A 10835-nucleotide genomic window follows, 5' to 3' on the forward strand; every position below is an offset into this window, starting at 1 on the left:
CGTTCAAATGAATCTTTAGAAAAAGCCTACGTCATGAAACATTGTTCACCTACGAGCACCAAAGACGGTTAAAATGCTTCTAGCCTTTCCACTGGGTAACTCCGCTCCTAGGAAACAAGTACAGAAGTCAATGAGCATAAAGTGATGCAAAATGGCAAGTACGAGACTATGCACCTGTCACTTGGAAATAAATAGCTTGATGCATAGGTATTTATGCTTTGGGAAATGTGACAAAGACGTTGTGTGTGGCAGCTGTGGGTGAGGAAACAAACACGGTCACTCCTAGATCTTCAAGAACAGCAGCAATAACAACAACAAACTCAACAAAAACCCACAGACTTGCTTCATTTCATTTCACTTCTTACCTGGATTCTCATTTTTAGCCTAACATTAAAATTTTATTGTGCTTCTGGGTTCCTTGTTCCTTTTTTTTTTTTTTTTGTTTTTTGCAGACATCATAAAGAAATCTCATTGGATCTCAACAACGATTCAAATCTTTGACTTCAAGGACGTTCACGATGATTGAAGTGCCTCACATGGCGTCATCGGTTGAGCACACACTGTAGCAAAGACGGCAGAGGAGACGCTGGCAGCATGTCCAGCGTCCTTGGGGTCAGGAACTGAGACAACTGAGAGCCAACTACTTAGCCAGGAGACAGCTCTAGAGATTACTGACAGGTGATGCTAAAATTCATGGAGAAAGAGAAGACAGTGGAGACAGAAGAATGAAGCAGGCTGGAGCACTGAACCTGGCTCCCAGAGAGAGAGGTCCTGAAGTGCAAAGTAAGACTGGAGAGTGTATGAAAGAGCAGCAGGGGCATTTCCCCAGAGAAACCCACAGTTACAATCTGCAAGTACTCAGTGAGGTTCTACTGTGAAGGTGACTCCTGCACAGTGGGCTCCCTCGGGAGAAGGGATTTCCAGCATCCTCCACATTGAAGAGGGATATAAACAATAACTACTTTCAGAAGGGTTTGTGATCTAAGACTAGGCTACTCCAGTGTGGTAGTCGCTTTCCAGTTAGTGGGGCAAACACCTAGGATCCACAGTGTCATGGTGTGGAGGTCTATTTGGTTCATGGTTTTCACAGGATTCAGTCCAGGATAGCTTGGTTCCTTTTTTTTTTTGGCGGAACTGGGGGTTGAACTCAGGCCCTTGCACTTGCCAGGCAAGTGCTTATTCTACTGAGCCATCTCCCTGGCCCTGGTAGCTTGGTTCTTAGGTAGACTGTGGAGGGTAGGGGGTGGCAGAGGAGGGCTGATGACACCATGGTACCAGAGAGCAGACAGAGGAGGGTGGAGCTGGGCCCACTCTCAGGACTCCCACCCAAAGTGGCACCATTGCCAAAAACAGATGGAGACTTAAAAATTCACTTTTGCTTGTTCAGTAGATGTTTGAAATAGTGTACAGGAAATTTAAACATTTCTAAAATCAGATGAAAAACAGAAGAACCACACACTAGAATTTCTGACATATGGCAAAGGCAGTTCTCAGAGAGAAGATTATAGTTATAAAGTTCTATATCAAAAAATCAGGGAAATGGAAAAATGCATACTCTTATGATGTGTTTCAAGGTCTTAGAAAAATGAGATCAAATCTATACCAAATTCAAGGGGAGGAGAGAAGTAATAAAGATCAGAACTGTAGTTAATGAGATGAAGAGTAGAAGAAGAGCATACAAGATTAATGAAAGAAAGAGCTGTTTCTTTTAAAATAAGATTTAAAGACCTCTAGTCACACCCAACAAAGAAGGAGAAGGAAGATCCAAATGAGTATAATTAAAGTTGAGAACAGGCACCCATGAAGTTGAGAGTGTTTTCAGGGAATACTCAAAAATTCTTACTAAATACATTGCACGGGGAGATAGCTCAGTGGCATAAGTGCCTGTCTGGCAAATTCAAGGTTCTGAGTTCAATCCCCCATACCAAAAAAAAAAGCTTTCCTTTTGGGGCCGGGGAGATAGCTCAGTAGAATAAGTGCTTGCCTGGCAAGTGCAAGGTCCTGAGTTCAATCCCTGGTACTACAAAAAAAATTCTAATAAATTAGATAATCTAAAAGAAATTGCTAAATTTCTAAACAAAGATGATCTGATAAAACTCAACCAAGAAGCAATAAAAACTTAAACATACCAATAGAAGGTAATGAGACTAAAAAAATAGTTAAATGTCTCTCAACAAAGAAAAGCTCAGGACCAGAGAGATTAACAGGTGAATTCTACAAGTCCTTTGATGAAAACTAACATCTGTGTTCCTGAAACTATTCCATGAAATAAAAGATTCCAAATGCACTGTGCAGGGCCACTTCACCCTTATAGCAAAGTTGGATAAGCACAAAATAGCAACTGCAAACACTGTAGACAAGCACCCTGGAAAAGGATAGGTGCAAAAATACCCAATAAAATATTCACAAACCAAATTAACAATATATTGAGAGGCTCATACACCATTGCCAAGTTCATTGTTTTCTAGGAATTCAAGGATGGCTCATCAAGTGCAAATCAATAGCAATGATATGCTTCAAAAATAAAATTCAGGATAAAAATCACACAATCACAACAGAATTCAATATTGGGTATTGTGGGATCATTCCTTAGTACAGTAGAGGCCACATATGATAAATCCATAGCCAACATTCTTCTCAATGAGGAAAAGCTGAGAGCATTTTTCTAAATTTAGGAGCAAGGCAGGTGGGTCCACTTTCATCATGGTTTCATCACACAGTTCTTGAACTTTCTGCTAGAGCAATTAGACAAGGGAAAATTGAAATATAATAAGACCTTAAATTATCCTTGTTTGAAGATGACTTAATACTATCTTTAGAATATCCCAGCATCTCTTCTAGAAGGCTTTTAAAGCTGTCATGAACTCTGTAATGTAACCATATGTAAAATCAACATTGAGATAAAAATAGCTTCACTATGCAGCAATAATGGGCTTTCAGAGAAATAAATAGGGAAAACAATTCCATTTACAGTAACGTAAAAATATGTTTAGGGATCACGCTAACCAATGAAGTGAAAGATTTCTACAAAAAAATTTTAAACCCTAAAAAGACAAGAAATTAAAGATTTAGAAGATGAAAAGAAGGGGAAACTGAATACGGAAGAAAACATTCAACATCATTACTCACTAGGGAAACACAAATGAAACTGACACTGAGCTTCCTTCTCACCCCAGGCAGAAGGTTGCCATCAAGAATATGAAAACCAGTAAGTTCCAGAGAGGAACTGGGGTAAAAGATACCCTTGTACAGTTCTGGTGAGAATGTAGAGATCAACCACTGTGGAAATCAGCATGAGGCTTCCTTAGAAAACTAAGCCTAGCGTGACCATCTGGTGCAGCTAGACCACTTTTGTTGCACACTCAAATTATTAAGGACAGCATTTGCTAGTGACAACTGCAAACCCGTGTGTACTGGGCCACAGTTACATCCTAGCCAAGGCACGAAAGCAGTGCAAGTGCGCGCCCATGGGTGGAGGATGGCTGCCACACTGTGCACGCATGAAATGGGTATCATTCTGCTGTAAGAATGAAATGCTCCTGTTACTTGAGGAACATGGATGGGTCTGCAGACAATTACAATGGACAGAGTAAACCAGACTCACAAAGAGAAAAGAAGCCTCACTTTTTGTTAATATTTGGAATCTAAGGGAGATAAGAAGAGAGGAGGAGACCATTACCAGACAAGGGAAGGGAATAAGTGAGAAGGGTGGGGTGGGCCCAAGGTATTTTGGTCCTCAGGGGCCCTTTTGAAAGGCCTGTGGTGGCTTCAATGGCCTCTCCTCAGGACACTTTCCTTGCCTTGAGACAAGCTGACCACCATCACTCAGGTCTCAGGGCACCTGGCCCTCGAGAGAGGCCCTCCCTGAACCCCTGAACTGCAGGAGCTGTAGTGTCCATCCTGGCTGTTACAACCCTTTTCCCTCTGTCCCTCCAAGGCCTTTCCCATCCTACCCTTCTGAGCATTCACCACCACAACTGCACTATGAGGTGGTCTTCTTCTTCTTCTTCTTCTTCTTCTTCTTCTTCTTCTTCTTCTTCTTCTTCTTCTTCTTCTTCCTCCTCCTCCTCCTCCTCCTCCTGTATTTGGTTGTTACAGGGTGTCACTATGCAGCTCAGACTCGTAGTGATCCTCCTGCTTTCAGCCTCCCCAGCACTTGGATTACAGGCATGGGCCACCACGCCCAGACTCTGGGGCTGATGCAGCATATGGTGCCTGGGATTGAACTGCGGTCCCTGTGCTTGCCTAAGCTTACCTAGGCATGTGCTTTAGTTCACTGAATTATCTTGCCAGCCCCACTATGAAGTATTCTGATTCTTATTTATTTGGTGTTTTCTGTTTCCCTGTACCAGAAGAACAACAAGAACAAAAAAAACCCCTCTACTTTTAATACATTTAGAGTACAGAACTTGAAAATAGTGTCTGCATATATCAGGAATTCAATAAATATTTATTATGTGCTGCATGAAGATGTATTACTAGTGAGGGACAGGAGGCAGGCTCACAGGCATTGGGAACAGCGAGTGGAAATGCATGATGTTAAATTCATGAGGGGCACTGGGAGGGGAAGAGAAAGACAGGAATGAAGGGCCAGAAATGTAGCTGGCCTAAGGGTTGGGGTATAGTTGGTACTGCACCAAGAAAGGAGAACAAGCTGTGAGGATTGGGGTGGGTCAGTTGAGGGAAATTAGATCAATAAATAGGCTAAGGAAAACGAAGCTAAAGGTCAGACACAGGGTTATAGAAAATCCTTCCCAAGCATTTGATTCTTCAGTTTGCAGCACTATGGGGCTAGAAGGCCCCTGAGTCTGTGTCCACCAACCCCTCCTGTCACAGGGGAGGAAGCCAGGAGGAGCTTCCAGGGGGTGTGAGGTCTGGGCCACTCCACAGCACAGCCTGGCCAGGACTGGCCCAGTTCTTGACTGCCCCGGTGTGTCCATGGCTACAGGCCCCACAAGCTCCATCGGGACATGAGGACTGCAGGGTGCTCGCGGGGAGTCTGTGTGGAGCAGGATACGGGGGATAGGGTCCCTGATGGGCCCAGCGAAGGCACGAGGACACCTCCAAGACTCCCTGGGGAGCCTCTGCCTGCAGTGACCACACAGCAGACAGCATGGCCCTGTGAGCCCTCGTGAAAGACTGGATTCTTTTCCAAGTATGTTCTCTAGGTGGGTTCAGTGCAAAGAGGACCACTGGGAAAATCCTGCTCTGTGGGACCCATTAATTTTAAAGAGGACACTAAATAATCTGACTTCGTCAGGCGAGGCTGGACTCTGAGTCCACGCGAAAGGATCTATCCTCACGCTGAGGAGGACCCAAGTCCTCTCAGAAGGTGCTTGAGTTATTCCATGGCGTCGCTGTCCTGAGAATGTGCTGCCTGTCTCCTCCCCTTCAGCGGCTTCCAAGAAGTCTCCCTCCTGAGGGCCAGAGCACCGAGGCTTCCCTGGTTGTCTGGGTACCTGAAGGTAACTGCGCCTCCGCTGTGTGCACAGGCGGCGCTCACAGCTGGGAGCCCAAGGTCATGCCTGCCTGTAGCAGAAGGCGGCTGTGTGTCGGGGTGGCGGAGGGCTCAGCTTCTCGGCAGGAAAGTCTGGGTGCTCCTTAGGGAGCTCCTTGGGTGGCCAAGAGAACCAAGCCACTATCAAGTGGGGAGGGAGACTTTGTTTCTTTAGTTGATTCAATTTTGATTTTCTAAGAATAATAAGCAAAAACACAAATTTCTACTCACTTCTTTCAAGTGTCACCATTAAGCCATAAGCATTTTAATAATTTTTTTACAAAAGCAATGTATCACACAGTGACATTTTTTGACGCAAAACTAAGTTGGCTGTCTTACACAGAGAACTGAAAAAACTTATTTGGCTAATTGATGTTATTAATCCTTGGGGAAAGACATGGAAATATTTCAAATTACCAGAAACACTTCCATTTCTAGGACATGATCAAGTTTTCCTGCTCTAGGGACATGATTTAGGAATTAGGTGTTCAGAAGACAGTTCTTTATTTACACACACTGCTCTTTTATGAAGTCAAAGTCACCCATCATGTCCTTTAATTTTCTTAAATCCCCTCTGAAGCTGAGCCCCAGACTGGGTGAGTAGCACTCCTCCAACAGTGGCTGCCTGCTTCATTAATTACTGATGAGCACATCAACCTCACAGTGGCCGTAGGAGGAGAGCTAGCTTGTCTAACACTGGAGTTGGGGACAGGTGAGAATCAGGGGTGGATGACACCCAAGCAGGGCTCTGAAGAAGGAGGAGGATGGAACTAGGGTGTTCAGGGGACCAAAGTGTCCCAGGAAGAAGGGGCAGATGCTGCAGCATCTTGCGGTGGGAGAGATCACAGCAGAGAACTGAGTGCCCGGCAGAGCTGGGCAGAGACCCTGGAGGGAAATGAGAACACACACTACGAACCTCACCAACCGTCCCACAGTAGGTCTGCAGAGCAGCTTGATTCTGCCCTTTAAAAATAATAACCTGGGGCTGGGGCCATAGCTCGGTCGTCTAAACGCTTGCCTGACAAGCACAAGGACCCAGGTTCAGTCCCTGGTACCACATGGTGTGCAGGCCCTGGAGCTCCGGCACACTGTGCCAGCCCCGAAACTGGATGTGGTGGCACATGCCTGTAATTCCAGCACTGGGGAGGCTGAGACAGGAGGATCACTATGAGTCCAAGTTATGTAGCAAGATCCTGTACCAAATAAATAAATAAATAAATAACCTGAGTCATGGAGATTCATAATGTTTTCCAGAATCAAAGTCCAGTACACAGCAGAACCATGGCTGACAATCTACTTGAGATATCTGATGTCTCCTAAAGAGGTAATTAAGTTACACAGTGGTCATTGCTTTTAAGAGAAATAGTTGTTGCAGGATAAGTTTTGAGTCCATAAATTATTCCAGAAAGAGGCTGCGTCCCTCCTCTGTGGGCTTCGAGTCCTGTACAGTTTGCATTGGTTTAGGCATACTCTTAGAGTCTATTAATGCATCCCTTCTGAAAGGGAAACACTGATTCAACACGTGAATTCCTTTAGCAAATGTTTGCTACCAGGAATCAAACTCAGGACCTCGAGCTTGCAGGCAGGTGCTTGTGCCACTTGGCTCTACCTCCAGCCCCACATAGCCATGAATTCCGGTTCATGAGGCTCTTCCTTCCAAGGTATGTCCTCATTTTGATGCAGATGTACCGTTCTCCGTACCAGCGCCCTGCCGTGGCTTGCCCTGGCTGGCCTGAGACCCGCGATGCCATGTGTCACGGTCCACAGGTCAGGCACGTCATGCCTCACGTGTCTGCACTTTCCCACGTGGATGCACGGCTGCTCGCGTGTGGTGCACGTCGATACAAAACAGTAGCAGGGTTGTGGGTTTTCCTCAGTCAAAATCCTCCTTATTTGTCGACAGTATACAGTTACAATTCTTTTACAGGAGTCTCTCCTCTATTTTGTTTTACTCTCTTTCTTTTCTCTTTTAGTTTTTTTTCCTTATTATTCAAACTTTAGCAGAGCCACTGCAGTGCGTGAGATGTGTCGCTCTAGATTGCGCATTCCAGGGCAACGCACCCTCAGAGAGGAGAGGCGGAGGGCAGCTAGGTGCACCAGACCCTGTGGCGTCTCAGGAACTTTATACACTTGAAATAGTCACTCTTTGCAGAATCCTTATAAACTCCACATTCATGTCTCCAGTTGTATTGGTGAACTGGGTAACACCAAGTAATGTGGTCAACGTGAAAATTAAATTTATGAAAGAGGAGTCTGGGCTTCAAACCCAGCTCTTACACAAAATCCCTGTCCTTAGCACTCTGCTTTCCTTCCTTCCCGCATTATTGAAGTGCAAACCTGTGTGCGGTTACTACAAATTTATAAATTCAGAAAACATAAGCCATAACCAGAAGGAACACAATCCCACAAAACCAGAAATATCTGCTGTTTATATCTTGAGATATGTTTTGTAATTTTTTATGAATAGATAAAATTATTTTTGAAATGGAATCACAATACAACGTTGCTTAACCTTTTCATGAACCTTCCTATTGAATAGTTTTTTACAATGTCATTAAAAAAATATTTCATAGTGTCCATTACTTGGAGAGGCCATAAGTAATGAGGGGCCTCCTACTGTTGTTATTTAGGTGAGTACAATGTTAGCCATCATATTGAAAACTGTGATGAATATTCCTGCCACAAATTTATGCACGTGCCCGGCTTATAAGAATAAATTCCTGAAAGCAACGGGTGAGTCAAATGATGTGCATCTCTTCAGCTCTTTCATTGCATGTCACCAAATTGCATTCTGCAAAACTTTAGAGCAAGTTATGTGCCCACCAGGGCATTTGGGGCTATTTCTCTCTTTGCAAGTCTAGCAATACTAAGATTTTCTTTTCCCCAGTACTGAAAGTTTGTAACCCAAAACTGGTATCTCACTTTGATTTAATTTTATATTTAGCTGAGTTGTAACATAGTGGATTTTATATAGCTGTTTGATTTTACATGTTTCAGTTTTGATTGTTCAAAATTATTTTTGTGATGATAGATTTCCTTGATGCTGAGTTGTAAAAGTTTACTTGCTATTAGATTTGTTTAGTGTGGTTTTATTTTAATTTTTTTAAAAAATGTATTTGATACGGGCTCTTACTGAGCAGCTTGAACTTGTAGTGATCCTCCTGTCTCAGCCTCCCCTGTGCTGGGATTACAGGCGTGTACCAGCACGCCCTGACTCAGTGGCTGGCTCAGCCCACCCCCAGGGTGGGACTGGTGTGACCTGTGTTACCGGGGATTAAACCCCAGTCCCTGCCCTTGCTAAGCAGGCACGTAGGCTGCTGAGCTATTGTGCCAGCCCTATTTTGAGCTTTTTCTTTTTCTGTTAAATTACTAATATTTTAATAGAACCTTCCCCTTGATCATTTGGTTATAAATGTTTCTATGTGCTGAGCTATAAAAAAAGCTCTTTCACTGTTTAAAATATTTGAATCCTTGGTGCATCAGAAGTAAATTTTCATACGTATGCACCAAGGAATGGTTCAATTGTATGAAAATTTTGTAATTTAAAAATTAGTGTTCTGTTGTCCTGGAGCTGCTAGTAATTTATCTGAAATAATAAGTATAGTTACTATACATTGAATCTGTACTCTGTGATAAGATTTCTCCCAGTATTTTCACAAAATAACTTACTTAATTCTTATCACCACCTGCAAAGCGAAGCACATTGGTTGCAGGGATCGAACTCAGGTCCTTGCGCTTGCCAGCCAGGTGCTTGTGCCACCAAGCTATCTCTGCAGGCTGGTACTTGTGTTTTCTGTTCTGTTTTACAGATAGCAAATCAGATATAGGACAACATACTTCTGGATTAAGAAAGAGACTCTGGTGCCAGACTGCTTTGTTTATTTAATTTCATGTTCTAACACATGCTAGCGTGGTTTTAGAGAAGTTGTTTAATCTCTCTGTGCCGTAATTTTGTCCTCTACAACACTGACATGAGAGCCCCTGGAGAAAGGGCCCTTTGCATTATTAGACATGGAGATGGAAGAACGTCTGACACAACGAGCAGCAGGACAGAGGGCTGTTGTCAGGGACTGCTTCTGGCCCACCGTGCTGGACCTCGGGTGCTCTTCCAATCGGGTGCTCTTCCAATTTGATGAAGGGACGGTATATTGTATCACCTGTAATTCTTTATGATATACTTTTTTCTCTTGTGATACAAATTTTTCTTCAGTTTGCCTCTCTTTATTCCTAATATTCTTTTGATTTTTTTAATTTGTTTGCTCTTCTGGGAGTTATGATAGGAACTGTATGGAATCCACGCACACCTTCAGTCACTTAACGCTAAAATATTGAGCTTGTACACAGATGTGCAGAGCTTAGCGTTGCTCTCCAGCGGCCCTTTCCAGTTTTTGAAGTCCATTCATTTATTTTATATTTATTTATTTATTTATTGCTGAACTGGGGATAGAACTCAGGCCCTTGTGCTTGCCAGGGAAGCGCTTATTCCGCTGAGCCATCTCCCCGGCCTTATTTTATTTTAAAGAGAATGAAAAACCATAACGATGATACAGAATTTTAAAACAAGATGATAGAAAATTAACAATGGTTATGATATTGTATTTGTTACCTTCAAAGTAGTTGGTCAGCTTACTGAAATTGATCAAACAACATAACTGTTCTTTTCAATGAACTAATAGAAACTACTAGTGCAAGTATCTTAGCTATCTTGTGTGTGTGTGTGTGTGTGTGTGTGTGTGTGTGCATGTATTTTTTCCTTTCTCTTCTTTCTTTTCTCATTTTCCCCTTCCAAGTTCTTTCTTTGTGAGCAGTTTCTTTCCTTTTCACAATGTCCATTGTATCTTTTGGATCTTATCTACTCTTTCAATTTCTCACACTAGGGAGACAATACCATGCTTACACATGAGAGTCTGATTTATTTCACTTATGAATATGATTTCTAGTTGCATTCATTTACCTAGAAAAGCCTGCAGTTGATCTTTCTTCACAGCTGTGGATTACCCCATTATATAAAAATACCACACCTTTTCATCCACCTGTCAGTGATGGGCATTTGGGTTGTCTCCAGGATCTAGCTATGACAAATTGCACCCTGATGCATGTGGGTGCACATATATCACTGTGGTATGATGCTGTTTAATTCTTCTGGAAAATTGTCCAGAAAGGTAATAGCTAGGTCAAATGGGACTTTAATCCTAGTTTTTTGAGGAATCTCCACACTGATTTCCATAGTGGTTGTAAAAAAAAAAAAAGATGCAGACATGATATCCTGTCCACAGACACTATTAGAACAAACCTCTCTATTCAGTGACTTAAGGGAATGCAACTGTATATCTATCCT

Source organism: Octodon degus, unplaced genomic scaffold (assembly GCF_000260255.1).
Source record: "Octodon degus isolate 3935 unplaced genomic scaffold, OctDeg1.0 scaffold00239, whole genome shotgun sequence".
Classification (NCBI taxonomy): Eukaryota; Metazoa; Chordata; class Mammalia; order Rodentia; family Octodontidae; genus Octodon; species Octodon degus.